Below are 16213 nucleotides of genomic sequence, written 5' to 3'. Positions count from 1 at the left end.
CAAGCTCTTGTTAGAGCAATGAGCTCCGCTACTTGAGCAGATTTAACTTCGCAAAGATAGGAAGCTACCAGGGTCTTTTCCAAAGTGACTACAGCATAGGCAGCACTCAAACCTCCATTCTCATGTCTCAAGCATGAACCATCCACAAACATTTTGAGGTCTTCATCAACCAAGGCCACTTCTCTGATATCAGGACGGGGTTTTGTGCTAAATTCAGTCAAGTCTATGCAGCTATGGTCAATTTCATCTCCTGCCTCTACATCAATGGGAAGGGGCAATAGAGTGGCGGGGTTTAGAGTATTACATCGGGAGATTATTACATTTTCTGCACCAATGAGAATCTTCTCATACTTAGTCAGCCGACTAGGGGTGAGATACTGTGTCTTGGTTCGGGTGAGCAAGATCACAACTGAATGTGGAACAAATACAGTGACAGGATGTCCCATCACAATGTTCTCACTCTGCTCTAGGCTTGTACAGGTAGCAGCTACTGCTTTCAGGCACCCAGGTAATCCAGCAGCCACTGGATCTAGGGCGGCCGAAAAGTAGGCCACGGGACGTCTAATCAGACCATGTTCCTGGGTTAAGACCGAGAGCGCACAATTGTCTCTCGTGTCACAGAACAGTTCAAAGTTCTTGGAATAGTCAGGCATTCCTAATGCAGGAGCTGTGCACAGACAATTTCTCAATGTTACCCAAGCAGTCATGCATTCATCATTCCAACAAACTGGGTCTTCCGCTCCTTTCTTTGTCATGTTAATCAAGGGTTTAGCTATAGCCGCGAAACCCACGATCCACTGTCTGCAGTACCCAACAACTCCTAGGAACATTCTTACTTCTTTCTGGGTTACTGGTAGTGCCATTTCTCGAATTATTTTAATTCTTTCTGTAGTGACTTTCCTGATCCCTTTCTCTATCTTGTGCCCCAGATATTTTACTGAAGTTTTGCAGAACTGTAATTTATCTGGTGAGACCTTATGTCCTCCCTTTCCTAGGTGATTCAGTAAGGCAATGGTATCAGTGACACAGTCGTCTTGACTTCTAGACGCTACCAGCAGGTCATCTATGTACTGTACCAGGACAGACTCTTTAGGCAGTACTAAGGATTCAAGACATTTCTTTAGAATCTGGTTGAAAATCGATGGACTTTCGGTGTACCCCTGGGGGACACGATTCCAGACATAGACCTGGCTGTTGAATTCAAAACTGAAAAGGAATTTGCTTTCTGGATGCAATGGGATGGAAAAGAATGCATGGCACAGGTCTATGACAGTGAACCACTCCGCATTCCAAGGAATTTGATACAGTATTACTGCGGGGTTAGGCACTATGGGACAGCAGGGTACTACAATTTGGTTTACCTTGCGCAGGTCCTGCACTACCCTATATTTTACGCTAGGCTTCTTAATTCCAAGTATGGGTGAATTACAGGGACTGCTCATCACTTCCTGAATGATGTTTGCTTTGAGCAATCTGTTTATTTCCTTTGCGACTCCTTCTTTCACTTCTGCACTCATTTTATACTGTTTGGTATTTGGGTATACAGCATTTGCTTTTATAGCTATTTTAACTGGGTCTACATTTGCCATTAAGCCTACATCTTTTCCAGTAAAATCCCAAACTTCAGGTATTACGCTCGATTGGAGTTCTTCAGGTAGACTTTCAATGGACATGGGCTTAATTTCTGTGTCGGGCCTCAATAACATTAATTTATACAGGCCATCTTCATCTGGGGTCTGGATTTCAACACCATTTGGTGAGCAAAAGATGGTGCAACGCATTTTGCACAACAAATCTCGTCCTAATAGGTTTACGGGACTGGAATCACAGACCACAAATCTGTGCATTTCCTTGAAATTTCCTATGGAAATTTCCATAGGTTCTGTTACCGGAGTACTGATTATCTGATTTGAAACTCCCACTACTTGGATAGCTTCTCCCGAGAGGGGTAGGTTAGGAACGTCCGCTGTTCTCACAGTGGAACGGGTAGCACCAGTGTCCAACAGAAAGGTGACATCTGTCCCTTCAACCTTTCCTTCAATGTATGGTCCAGTCTGGTCTACCGGTAAGGAGGCGCCAAGCACGCACTCCTTGTCCTCCCCTCTCAGGCCCCGTCAGTATTGATCATCACAGAGAAAAGTATCATTTAACAGGTACTGTGGAATGGGTGCATCTCTTTCATTCTCTCCTTCCCACACTTCGACCCTTTCATTCTGTTGACCCTGATTCCTATAATTCTGTCTAGGTGCGCGTGGCACCGGGGGTTGATTTACCTGCTGTTGGGTCTTTCGGATCCCCTCTTTCTGCACCTGTGGATTTAAACCATTTACGGGGACATTACCAGCCTGCAAGTGCGGACATTTATCTCTCCAATGTCCCATGTGACCACATCCGTGACAGGGGAATTTTTCCATAGCCTCTTCCCTACTCATTTTTACCCGGGGCCTGCCTCCACCCCCAGCATTCGGATTTGGAGCATTATTACTGTTAGTCATTTTACTTAACTGTTTTTCTTGTTGTTCAGCTAATTTCACCTGAGCCCACATTACTTTCTCCTTTAGGGCTTTCTTTTTGTTCTCGATCTCATCTTCACAGTATTTGGCATATTTGAGAACATCATCAATGGGTTTCCCTTGCCAACTGATTTTGTTATCCCTAATCCACTGGGATATTTCAGGTCTCAATCCTAACACGAATCGATAACAGAAATGTGTCATATCCTTCATGTCCACATTATCAATTCCACTGTAAGTTTTGAAGACCTGCAGTAACCTTTCATAATAAGAGTGGACTGATTCATCACGCTCTTGGGTAGTTCTATCTATGCGGGTCCAATCAGTTTCTTTTGCGGGCACCTTCTTCTTGAGGTACTGTATGACTTGCTCATACTTCCTCATTACTTCAGGTGCGGGAGCTCCTGTTTTCTCGTCTCTCGCATATTCTTCGCTAGGCCAATCAATTTCAATTTTGCAGTCGGTCCACAAATCTACAGGGACCACAATGTCGAAAAAACCATCCAGGTCTTTCAGAAGACATTTCTGAACTTTTATGAAGCGTTCGACCTGTCGGTACCAATCGACTGGTTTCTCCCGTAATTTTGGAAAGTCATTGGTAAAAGATACTATATCTTGTCTGGACCAAGGGACATGGACATATTTTCCCCCTGGTACTTCTCTCATGGGACATAATTTTTCTGGTTTGTCAGCTTCTTGTAAGACGTACTCAGCAGTCCGTGGTCTCTCCTTGCTATCCTCCTTTTTCTTTGCCCATCTGGCTTTCCACTTGTCTAGATCTCCCCATTTCTGTGCTAAGTTTATCAGTTCTTTAATCTGCGTCTTCTTCCCTGCGGTATTCAGGTTTTCTAGATCTTTGTCTGAAAATTCTACCCTATAGGATTTCTGTAGTACTTTGGATCTGCTGATATCTATTCCCATAAATGTAAATGTATAGGCATTTATATAGCGCACTACTTACCCGTAGGGTCCCAAGGCGCTTCGACCGCTGCGAAACCCTTCCTGGCTTCCCTGAGAGATGGTCCCTTAATGGGTATCTCCAGGGTGAGACCAGGCATCCGCGGCGGTCTGGTGGGGCCGTTAGTGAAGATGAGGCAAGCTAATGCTCAGAGTTGCCGAGTGTGATCGCTGATCAGAGTGGGCACCAAGGCGAGAGAATTATCGAGTCCGCTGACCCTGGTCCAGAAACCTGCCGCGCCGGGAATCGAACCCTGGTCCCGGGCCGTCCTCTGCTCTCGGGTCTGCCGCCTCTAACCAGTGAGCCACACTACTTCAGTGCCATACATACTGCCGTGTCCATTAATTTGTCATAGTATATTTTTGCGTTCCTAGTAAGGTGTTTGCACATGAACAACAACTCATCTTCCTCCCGGACATTCAATCGTTCATAAACCCACATTCCCTGCGCTCAGTTCCTCTAGCTCTATTCTTAGCTTATAAATATCTAGTGGTTTTGGATGAGGGGTTCCCTTTTCTAATTCTCGGGTCCATCTTTCTATTTCCTCGGGAGTTACCACTGTCGCACTTTGAGTTCCTGATGAAGACTCTATTAGTACGTCTTTGTTCCCAGTCTGAGTTCCCATTCGAGACATACTAGGTCCCTGTTCCCTATTAGGCAGATCCATCAAGGAAGCCATGGACTCACATTCACTTGCTTGGTCATCAATAATGAGTGGTTCCCTTCTGGGCGGGGGCATCATCGGGGTTATGACTGGAGTTTTAGGAGTATTCATTCTGTCCCCATATAGAGGAAAAACTGGACCAATGGTTACTGGAATCGTCAGGGCTTCAGGATTTGGATTTATCTGAGCTATGGCATGTATGAGATCATTCCGCTGTCCTCTCAGTGCATCCCTTTCCTGCTCGTGTAATACTCGATTCATGGAGGGATCCTGTATCATTTGGGGTAGTAGAGAAGGATATAAATTCGGAGCAGATGGAGTGGATAAAACTGATCTTTCCTCACCAAAGGGGTTGTAATTCGGGACCACGGGGTCTGGTCTACCAAATCCCTCTCCTCCCGCTCTTTTCTGTTCTATCCCTGTGGAATCGGCTTCACTAGTGCTTCTTCTTCCTGAAGGTCTCAATGGAGTAGTTAAGCTTTGAGATCTGGTGTCTTCATTATAAGGCGGGGGACCTTTCATAAATAAGTCCTCTAAAAATTCATCTTCCGATTCACCCAGGGGCATCATGTGTCGGGTTTTCTCAGTACATTTCTTCCCTCCCATCATTTCATTAGCTCCGAACATGGGGAATAACCATTCTACCATCATATTTTGTCTCCACTGTTTCAATTTCTGCTCCTTGGTTTCTTTTACCATTTTTGGATACCATCGGGTCACTCCCTTGTCCATTCGGGGTCTGTCTCGCTCTAGAGCCTCAATCTCCCATTCCTCTAAAGCTTCATACTGAGTTAATCTAGGTCTGGGATGTAATTCATTCATTCGGGTCCTCAGGTTAAATAGGACTCTCCCGTTAAAAGTACCATCAATGGGAAAGGCTAAAACTCCATCCTCCGCAGTGTACTTTACCCAGTTCTCTAACCATACACAGGTATGATACCCTTTTTCTAACATCATGAAAGAGGCTGGAGTATCTGGCGGAGGAATGATCACACCCTCCCTAGTTTGTACGGGTTTGTCAGTTTTGAAGAAATTCTTTATTTTGCTGGCAAATGACATTTTTCTCTTTCCTCCGTACATGTTGTGAGGTCTGCCTCTGCTCATCAACTCTTTATGACACCCTAGATTTCGTGGATCAGGCAGAAAATCAGGGTACCACATACACCGCTCGTAACAATCTATAAGCTCGGTGCGGAAAATTTTTACTTCGTTTGTGCTTCCAATGCTAGCGCGACTCCAATTTCTCAACAACCAATCAGTGCAGAGGTTGCAAAGGTTCTTGACCAATGGGTGTGCGGCCTTTTCGCGAGACGCGTTCTCACGCTCAGGCACTCACCCCTCCCTTACAATTTCGGCTTCACTACACACCCGCTGGTTTAACCAATACCAGCGCGGCACAGAGTGTCGTCAGAGCAGCCCTTCGACTGACTCCCTCCTTCACAAGGTAACGGAAACTTTGTACTTTCTCTAAGGTGCTATTGTTAATTTTAGTCAACAACGTGTAACATTCGCCATTGTGTAGGAGTGTTCTAAAGAGATAGAAAGTTCTTCTTTTACTGCAAGTAAACCACTTCTGTCTACTTTTCATACACTTCGGATAGACTTCTCTTGCCTACCCTCACGCAAGCATTAGAAAACCTGCTATTACCCAGTCTCATCCACTTCTTTCCGGGATATATACTAAGCCTGGGGTTCGTCAGCGTTTCCCTTTGCTATCATACAAGCTCCGATGACTCTATTACTCCCTTAGTGTGACCCTTACTAGGTGATATCAGACCAAGGTTTCTATCAGCAGTCCCGTCACTGTCATTCATACAGTTTTCCGAAAAAGACCTAATTAGCGCTTCCAGTTCCACTTGAACCATGCACTAACCTTTCCTCCCTACAAATGACCTCAGAACGCGATGGATTCTACTCACCATCCGTTATACAATTCCCCGGGGATTTCAGACAACACTCAACAAGCACACACAATTGGTTAATAAAACATATAATAATTAGCAGCAATACATATATAAAATCATTTAACACAATTTTGAAATCGATTTCTTTTGCAATAAATATTAAGTAACACAATCAATATTAAAATTTTAGCAGCACATTTATTTTTCACGGTTTCTTTTCTAACTATCTTATCTACCGATCTTACTAGTCCTAACCATTCCTCTGCTTACCAGAAATTACTGATAGAGCGCGCGGGTCACCCGGGTCACTTAGATTACCAAATTTTCCACGCACTGGGCCCTGGCGTGCATATGATGACAGTGTTTTGCAATGAACCGGGTGAAACCTCTATCACGCTACTATCAGTAATCGGGTGGGTGACTCCTACACCACTCACTATTCATGTACCCGACTTACCACAGGCACATTACTCCTGACGGATCAGGAGCTAGCAGTGGACAGGTGATAAGGGTTTTCCTAAAAGGGAAAAAATTCTAATTTACACATTTAATACCTTTAATATTACTTTAATGTATAATGACCACAGACACCTTGATGGTTTTAAGGGTTTTATATAGTATAAGTTTAGAACGAAAATGCCATTACAAGTAGGCAAATGCAAAGTAATACATCAATGATTAGTATTAGGACCAGAATGTAACTATGGATTAAAGTGAGTATCATAGAGTAAAAGGGAACACTATAGGGCATGAATCATATGGACATTTATCTAATACAGTTTAATCTAGGGCAAGGACGTGAGGAAAGACCTAATGTGTGACCTAATAAATTTATACTATTTCCTAAACCTTATGCTATCTTTCTAATTTCACGGCAACCATACTAAGGGAAAGGGAATAAGTGGAACAAGCTAGATAAACAGTCGGGTTTAACAATGTCCTATAGGAAGGGTAAAAGTGGAACATTTACTAATGATCAATTGCATGAAATTACATTCAAAAGAGAAATGGAGAATATCACAGGCAAGATTGCTTTAATCAGAGGAGGAAAAGTTGAGGGTATAGTATAGACAGACACCTATGCCAATATTTACCTAGGTGAGAATGAAGACTAACCCTGGCCACGGGTCAGTTGGGAAAGAACGGGACAAGGACCCTCAAGGATTCTGGAAATACCAGAAGGTGAGCAGGTACAGCTCATGGACAGTCAGGACAGGATACCCCTCAGGTCTGGGTCAGGACTGGGTTCACCAAGGCACGACCAACCCCTCACAGCATCGGATGCAACGCCAGCGTTACCCCCTCTTCTGCACGGAATCCGCCAATAACCCCGATTGGGTTTTCGAATCTCCCAGCAAAGTGCTTCGCTTAGCACTTAGGACTAATTTCCACCCCTTAGAGTTTGTGGAAAGTTTCAGGCAGAATGCTCCGCAGCACTCTGTATCAGGCACCTATAGAGTTCGTAGGGTCAGTGACAGGTCTGCTACTCGGACAAGTCGGACAATTTCTCTAAGCTAAGCTAGGCTATATATACAGTTTTAAGTCCCCAAGACCACCCATAAATGTTGCAAAATGACAAAGTCCCATCTTCTGATTGGTCAAGGGAGGTGGTTTAAGACATTTGTCACCAACTATATTTCTATTACGTATTTCACGTGACATTACCCTCCCCCTAGCATCTGGGTTCCCAGGCATACGTGTGGGAAAGTACAATAGTGAAGAAAAGGTTTGCAACATTGTTGCGCATTTCAGAGTAAAAATAGCAGGTCTTCAAGGGCAAAGGTGCGCCTGGAAAGGACAGTCCCCTTTTCAATGGCCAACTGGCCAGGTTCCATTGCTGCACGTCCCAGATCTTTGATCACGTGATGAGGGATACGTCAGCTTCAAAATGGATCCCATCCCCACTTCAAGGCCCTCATTTACGCGGTACATGAAAAGTAAGCGAAAACAAATTAATAACACAGAATAAAATGAATACACTCTACACCATGACCAAGTACTCTTAATTCCTTATTTTATAATACTTATAGCATTAAGAGTTAGTGCAGAAAAGATGCATAGACAAAAGCGGCTTAAGATAGCATGAAGCATGATTAGTGACAAGCGGCCATTTTAACGCCACTGCGCATGAGCGAACTTTTCCCTCCAGATTGCGAGTGCGTCACATCACATGGGTATGACCGACGCATGCGCAGACTGGATTTCTGCAAAGCGGCCATTTTATTAATGTGCAAGCTTGATTATGATGAAAAACACATAGGCAAGCCTCCTAGGGACACCCGTGTGTTGGGGAAATACAAATAAATGACAAACAATCGGAGTTAGTACCGTTATGATTTAAGGCGAGGTTCATGAAAGAGAGCAAGTCGCGTTACGTGCGAATCCTTGCTCCATCACTTGTGACAAGTAGGGACCCTCTCCTCTAGTCAGGACAAGGGGATTCCACACCTAAAATGACCCCTGCTCACCCTCTAGGTTGCGTGGCACGAGCAGTCAAGGCTTATTTCAGAGGCGTTGTAAGTTAAGCAGTTGTGACCACATACAGTAATCCAGTGACAACACTACAAATGGACACCACGCAGGTTTTATATTAAAACTAAGTGGACTTTATATAGAGTTACCACAAGACCATAAACGCCAAAAATACACACTATGATTACTTTCAGATGGTAGATTTAAGCTTAGTTCAGTTCAGTTCTTAGATGCAACACTCTGCGTCAATGTACCTCACGTTGCGTTGCGCTTCCACGACAAGCAATGTCGCAGTGATGGGAAATGCGGCAAAGTCAGGTGCAAAGAAAAAAAGACGTGAAGATCTTCCAGATGCGGCACGCTTCTCGGGGATGCGAGAAGTCCTCGGTTTGATGCGTGGACTGCAGCTGCGACACCCTTGCGATGCCACGGCAACAGCTCCAGCGGCAACCCTCTTCTCCACGATGCGTGAAGCTTCTGCTCGATGTGACAACTACAGCGGCAACATCCAAGATGCGACAGCAGCAGCTCCAACGGCGATGCACTTCTCGGGGATGCGAGATGCTCTTGGTCGATGAGGCACAGCGAGGGCGACATGCTCCGACCTCGTTGTGAGATTCTTCTCCTGATGAGGTGCAGTGCGACAGCTCCAGCGGCGACACCCTCCTTCTTCAGACTTGCGACGGCAGCTGCAGCAACGGTGACACGCTTCCTCTTTGTTGCGGCACGCTTCCAGCTCCTTGGGACACGCAGTTCCTCAGAATGCCCCAAAACAGCAGCAGGCACTTCCACAAGAACTCTGGGGAGCTGGGGGGTGAAGTCTGTTGTCCCTGAGACTTCAGCAGGAGGCAAGCTCTTTTCCAAGCCCTTGGAGATCCTTCACAAGTTGAAAGCAAAGTTCACAAATCTCCTTTCTCCTTCCTTTGGCAGTAAGGCAACCACTGCAGGCCAATCCCCCAAGCAGCACTTCAGCTTGGGAATAGTCTCTCCTCAGTTAATTCAGGTTCCTCTCCTCAGTAAAGGTTTCTTCTTGTAGTCCAATTTCTTAGGAGCAGGGACCCAATATTTATACACAGAAATCCTTTGTTCTCTGAGGGGAGAGGGGCATTTGCCCAGTCCAAACCAGTTCTGAAGCACTATGTTTACCAGACTTCTCCTTTCCTTTCATAGTGCAGGGCAGAAACATCGGAGGCTCCCCAGGAGGTGGAGCCAGCATTGTGGAAGGCAAGTACAGTCCTGGAGCAATTTGTTGACAGGACTCCTTCTCTTCTTTCAGTGTGAAGGGCAGAGACATCAGTCGCTCCCCAGGGGGTGGAGTCAGCATTGTGGAAGGCAGGCACAGCCGTATTCAGAGCTCAGGTGCACTCCTCCCTCCCATCTAGATGCAGATTTCTCTATTCACCACTGCGTGACTCAGCCTGTATCTTGGAATTCCCCAGCCCTGTCACTCACAGAAACCAGACATAGGAATATACAACCTAGCAGAAGCAGGTTTGAATGGTTAGACAAGCAAATACCTACTTTCTAAAAGTGGTATTTGCAAACACAGAATATTCAAATAAACTTTACTACAAGATGCATTTCATTATTCTGAGTTCAGACATACTAAACTCAAATTTCTACCATGTTCTCAGAGCCTGTTAGGATTATAAAATGTAATAACTCTAACAGCCCATTCTGGCCTATGGAGAACAGGTAGCCTTGCAATAGTGAAAAACGGAAATGGCTGTAATTCACTATTAGGACATGCCACACAAATCACGGCTTGTCCTACCTTATACTTACAATGCACCCTGCCCGTGGGCCTACCATAGGGGTGACTGATATGAAGAAAAGGGAAGGTTTAGGGACTGGGAAGTGGGTGCACTTGCCCAGTCAGCATGACAGTACCAGACTGCACGCATGCTCTGCAATGGCAGACCTTAGATACATTTTACAAGGCTTCCTCTGTGGGTGGCACAACCAGTGCTGCCGGCCGACCAGCAACATTTGGATTACACGCCCTGGCACACTTAGTACACTAGACTAGGGTCTGACAAGTAAACCAAAATAGCCAGACATGGAATCACTAATTCATACATCAATTTACATTAGGGAGCACTTGCACTGTGGCACTGAATAGCAGTGGCACAGTGCCCAAAGCATCTAATACCAGCAATAACACATGAGGCAACAGCAAAAATTAAAGGGCGACCCACGCCAATGGTGCCAGGTCTAACACCAGACAAGGAGCGTGATAAAGTTTTTTGTTTTTGAGTTCTCAGAGGGAGGAGGAGTAGGGTGTTCGTACTCCTAAGGTTCCTTGTCTGACCAGCCTTGGTGAGTTTGGATGCCAGGTAGGCAGGTTTACCCGTGTACAGAGCTTTGTGAGTGAGACACGCAGTCCCGAAGTTTGCACACATTTCGATTTAGAACTATTTTAACTCCCTGAGAGGGGGAGCGATGTGTTCATATTTCTTTACTCCTATGACCATCCTGGCTGCTGCATTTAGAGTTGATTGGAGGGGGGCTAAGTAAGATTTTGCCGTGCCTGTGAGGGTTGCATTTCTGTAATCTAATCTGGACAGAACCAGGTGATTAGCCGGTTCCTTACACTCAGGGAAGGTGATGCATCTTCTCCTTGGTCCGGGGGAGGTGATATGTCCATTCCTTACTGCTGCGCTTGGGGAGGTGATGAGTTGGTTCCTTACCGGAGAGGAGATGATGCATCAGTTTCTTACAGAATGGGGAGCTGCTGCATCAGGTTCTTACTGCATCCCCCAATGATACAACAGACCTGCCACCTGGCCCAGCTTTCCAGCAGGAGGTGGAGACAGAATTGGTAAAGGCAGACCAGGTCCATTCAGGTGCAAGGACATTCTCCTCCCATCACTCTAAATGCAGCCCAGGTCTATTTAGCCCAGCTCTGACTCATCCAGAAAAAGCAGCACACACCTCGACAGGTCACCCCAACATTCAAGGAGGCCCCCTCAGCACAGTTCTCTTCCCCGGACAGCTCCTTAATGGGTCTGGAGGGGGACACTCTACTTTCCTTGCAGGTGGACCCCCTCAAGTCTCATTAAAACAGTAACCTCGACCCCCCAATGGCAGTCTGAAAGGAATTCGCATCCCCACCCACTGTAGCTCAAAGCCAGACAGTCAATCCACAACCCAGCCAGCAGAAGCACACAGGATGGTTAAGCACGAAAATAGCTACTTTCTAAAAGTGGTATTTTTTAAACACGGAATATGAAAATCATCTTTACTAAAAGATGCATTTCTCCATTTTGAGTTAGGGCATTGAAAACTCCATGTCTCTATCTTGTCCCAATGGGAAGATATACTTGTAAGATGTTTCAAAGTATTCCTCATTCTATTCAATGAGACAGATAGCCTTTCCATAGTGAAAAACGAATTACACTGTGTTTCACTATCAGGACATGTTACACACACCAGTACATGTCCTGCCTCACACTGCACCCTGCCCATAGGGGTATCTTGGGCCTCCCTTAGAGGTGACTCACATGTAATAAAAGGGAAGGTTAGGGCTTGGCAAATGGGTGCACTTGCCAAGTCGACATGGCAGTAAAAACTGTGCAGAGTCACTGCAGAGGCAAGTCTGAGGCCCTGGCATTCTCATTGCACTTTACTAGGGACTTCCCAGTAAATAAAATATGCCAATGATGGAAACACTAATCCATAATATAATTTACAATAGGAATACTTGCCCTTTAATACTGAACAGCAGTGGAAAAGTGTGCAGAGAAACGAAACCAGCAAAAACAGATTAAAAACCGGGAGGTCAGAAAGCAAAAAGACAGGGAAAACTCACCAAAAGATGCCATGCCTGACACTCATAATACCCATAAGGTCCAGCCCTAAAATGCAACCACAATACTGTTTAAAGTGAGAGGCTAAAGCACCTGTTAGAGAAATAATATCCCAGTTGGAGGACCAGGGAGTAATTGAAACCTATGTCTCTCAAATGAATAATCCTCTCTTCTCCTTTTCTGAAACCAGATCATTCATATTGCAGAGTCTTAGACTTCAGACAATTAAATAGTCATACATGAAGCTTTACGATACAAAATACATACAATATGACACTTATAAACAATATAGGGTCATATGTACAAGGGAAGAGGTGGAGAGAGGCCCTCGCCTTTCTGGCATAACGCCTGTCTCCACCACTCCAGAAATGCAGGGCTGCACCATATGTACAAGAATATGGTGCAGCCCTGCATTCTCCCCTGCGCTGGCGCTACACTTAGCAACCTAGTGCCAATGCAGGCACCCTTACACCACAGTGCAAGAGAGTCTGTGTGCATGGTAAGATTATTTATATGCAAGAAGGTCCGCCTTTCTGCACATAAACAATCTTTTAATGCTGTTTCGTAACTTCTATGTGTGCTGCTTAACTGCATTTTTAAAAAAGTTGGACCTTCCTGTACATAAACAATCATTGGTCTTTTGCTGTATCCATGTGTGCTGCACAGTGCAGCACACATGAAAACAGCAAAAACGGGAAAAAATTAACCATTTCTCCTCATTGCACTAGGGTAAGACCAGGTTTTTCGTGGTCTTAATTCCGGCGCTGCCTCCTATTTACTCCTCCCTTATAAATAGAAGTCAGCATCAGAATCAATGGGTGTTGCAGTGGAATGCAACACCCATGGCCCTCCCCTTTCACCCTAAGCATTGCGTAAAAAAAGGGAGCCTTATTTACAAGGCAGCATTATACCATGTTAAGTGGCTTAACCCCTTCCATGCTGATGACGGCCGGTAGCTGTCATGGCACACAGTGCTCGTGTGCTGATGACGGCTCCCGGCCGTCATGACCGCACCCGCGATCGGAACGTGTCGCACAGGCGCAGAATCACGGCCACGCCCAAGGGGTTAACGCTGCCTTGTAAATAAGTTAAAACCCCTACCATCAGAGGAACTTCCTAAAATCCTAAAAAGTGACATTACCGTGGCAATAGGGGCTTGTACATACCCCCTATAGTTTGTAAAATATACAAACAATCTTGGACATTTTCAGCTTTGTTTCTGCCTAATGGTAGCGCTTGAAAGCAGAGATTAGAGAGCTTTCTTGGCACTCGGCTTTCAGCGTCGTGTTTCATGACCCCCTATGGGATATAGGAACGGTCATGGACTGTTAAATCAATCAATCAGTACTTGTTAAGCATGAATGGTCACCTGTGAGGGTCACAAGGCACTTGGACGGGGCTACAAGTGCAACTGAGCAATGCCAGGTCTTGCGATCCTTCCTGAATTGGGTAAGGCAGACCAGCAACAGAGTAATGATGCTACCCACTAGACCACGTAACATTACATTTTGATGATTGGGTTGTTGAACCTATAAACTCCATGCTCTCAGAGCTGGAATATTATATTACTTTTGAGTCAGAAGATCTGTATATGAATTCTGCTAACTATGGTGAAAGGTTCTGTTACCATCAACACACACTTTTCAATCATCCACAATGGGAACATTGTCCTACTCCCCCACAAGGGAGTTCTAAAACTACAGGAATACATTCCCCTATTTTACTGGATATGATGCATCAAACCCAAAATCATATTGCTTTAAACTTATCCCTACCCCACCAAAGAAATATAGGCTTACACATACTAAAATAATATATATAGACTCATGTTTTCCCAATTAACTGTGATGGGCTATAATTATTGGAAGGACATTCTTGACATGAAATTGATTTGGGATACAAAACCTTGGCAAGTTCAGGGGACACACGCCTTGTTACAAGCTTGTTTAATTCCAACACAACTGATTTTTCTGAATGATACAGTTCAGCCGACTACATGTCTCGGACTAGTAAAAATTATAGACATGAAAACCCCTAATATTCCTTCCTTGGCCCGATTTGATAATTGGCAACATCTCACCAATTGCACTGAAGAACACCTGGACAGTATGATAGAACCTGGTACATTTAACTTCACATTTTCAGGTCCCAGCAGGTGTTCTTGTGACCACTGAACACAAAAGGTGCTTATGCTAGTTTCTTCAATTCCACACCATGCTTAAAGGCGAGCAGACTCAACCACCTTTATTCCCACAATTAGCATTAAGGTATTACCACCACATATAGGGTGGTGGAAATTGTACCAACAATGGTTAGTACATTCCACACTGTTTTCAGTAAAAAAACATCTTTTTCTCCCTTCCGAAGACATGAACCTATCAAACTTTCTATTGAGTCCTAAGTCACCACGTTCAGCAAGGATTTATTTATGCCACATATATAACGCAATTTGAAAAGTGCCACAAGTAAAATCTGCTACGTGTTTATAACAAATTGATCAAGACAATGTGAGTAAAGTACTTGCTGTTGTTGAAAATAGTAGTAATACATTGCCTTCTCGCATTTACAACTTAAACAATATTGTGTCATCTGTTATTGAAATTATGTAAAGTGATTCATCTTCTTTGTAGCATGGGCAAAGTCACCTTAGATCTATCATAAAGTTTATCAGGACACTTCAGATACTCAAAAGTGGTGGCCTACAATGGCACTACCTTAATTTTACATAGCTGTTTTTGCCACTCAACCTGACATGCAAACAATGACTCATGGACAAATAAGATGCTACATGCACAATGTTACACCTCAAGAAGATAGAACAGCTCCCAATCACAACAGCAGAAACACCCTCTGCAGTATAGCTGATAAATGGTGTAATATCGTTGCCAATTTCAACATTCCAGTTCTTTTCCCGGTGGGTAGATAGGAAGCCCTAGGGGCAACTTTATTTATGAATTTATGATGGTCACTCCCACTTTCTTATCGACTTGAGTGGGCCGAGAAAGAGGTCTTTCTAACTGGAAAGGAATATAATTCTTCTGTTGGTGACTCACTTGTCTGTAAACATTTTACCATTCACGGTATTAAGGATGTTTTGTAGCAAATTTAGCTTCCCATCAAAAAGAAATACCAGCCCCTTCTATTCTACCCCTCATCATCATTCTTTCAAATGGAAGCAATTTAATGTTTTACCCCTACACATGTGGTCCCAAAAGTTACATTGTGGCCTTCAATTCCAACTTTGGAGGCAGATTTTATCTAGTGAAGCTGACTCAAAGCCTTATTGCTTCAACAAGAGGTGACATATGCATTTGACCAAGAAACGTTTGAACTGCAGTTTGCAATGCCATCCAGTGAAATATAGCCCTTTCTCAATACCAAGCTTCCATTACACTTCAGCAAACTAGTTAACATAAATATTTAATGCTTTCAATACTGCTGAAACTGCATACTTTTTAAAAAATAAACGGAACTAAGTTGATAATTACCTTCCAACATATTTTTGGAGTAATACCAGCATTTAGCCATTCATTATTTTCCACAAAAATTTTGTGTATGTTTTTTTTTAAAAATGTGGTTTTAACACTTTGTATTTAAAGTATAATAGTACGCAAAGGAAAAGTATTTTACTATTTGGAATATTGTAACGGTTTTTATTAATTATACAATAAAGAATTTATATATTTTCCAGTGTGTTCGGAGGCATACCCTTGCTGTTATTGGCAGCATTTTGATTCTATTTTTGCGACTCCGCAATGGATGCTCAATTTCAGAGCCCTTTGGTACTAGAACTACCACCGGTCCAGTTGTGCCATGAGTGCATAATATGATTCTCTGGAGTTTGCTCCAGGAACTGAACACTGACTGTCCACTATCATTTTGACCTTGCATAC

The sequence above is a fragment of the Lissotriton vulgaris genome, chromosome 4_1, assembly GCF_964263255.1.
Source record: "Lissotriton vulgaris chromosome 4_1, aLisVul1.2, whole genome shotgun sequence".
NCBI lineage: Eukaryota > Metazoa > Chordata > Amphibia > Caudata > Salamandridae > Lissotriton > Lissotriton vulgaris.
This window is presented reverse-complemented; position numbering follows the sequence as displayed.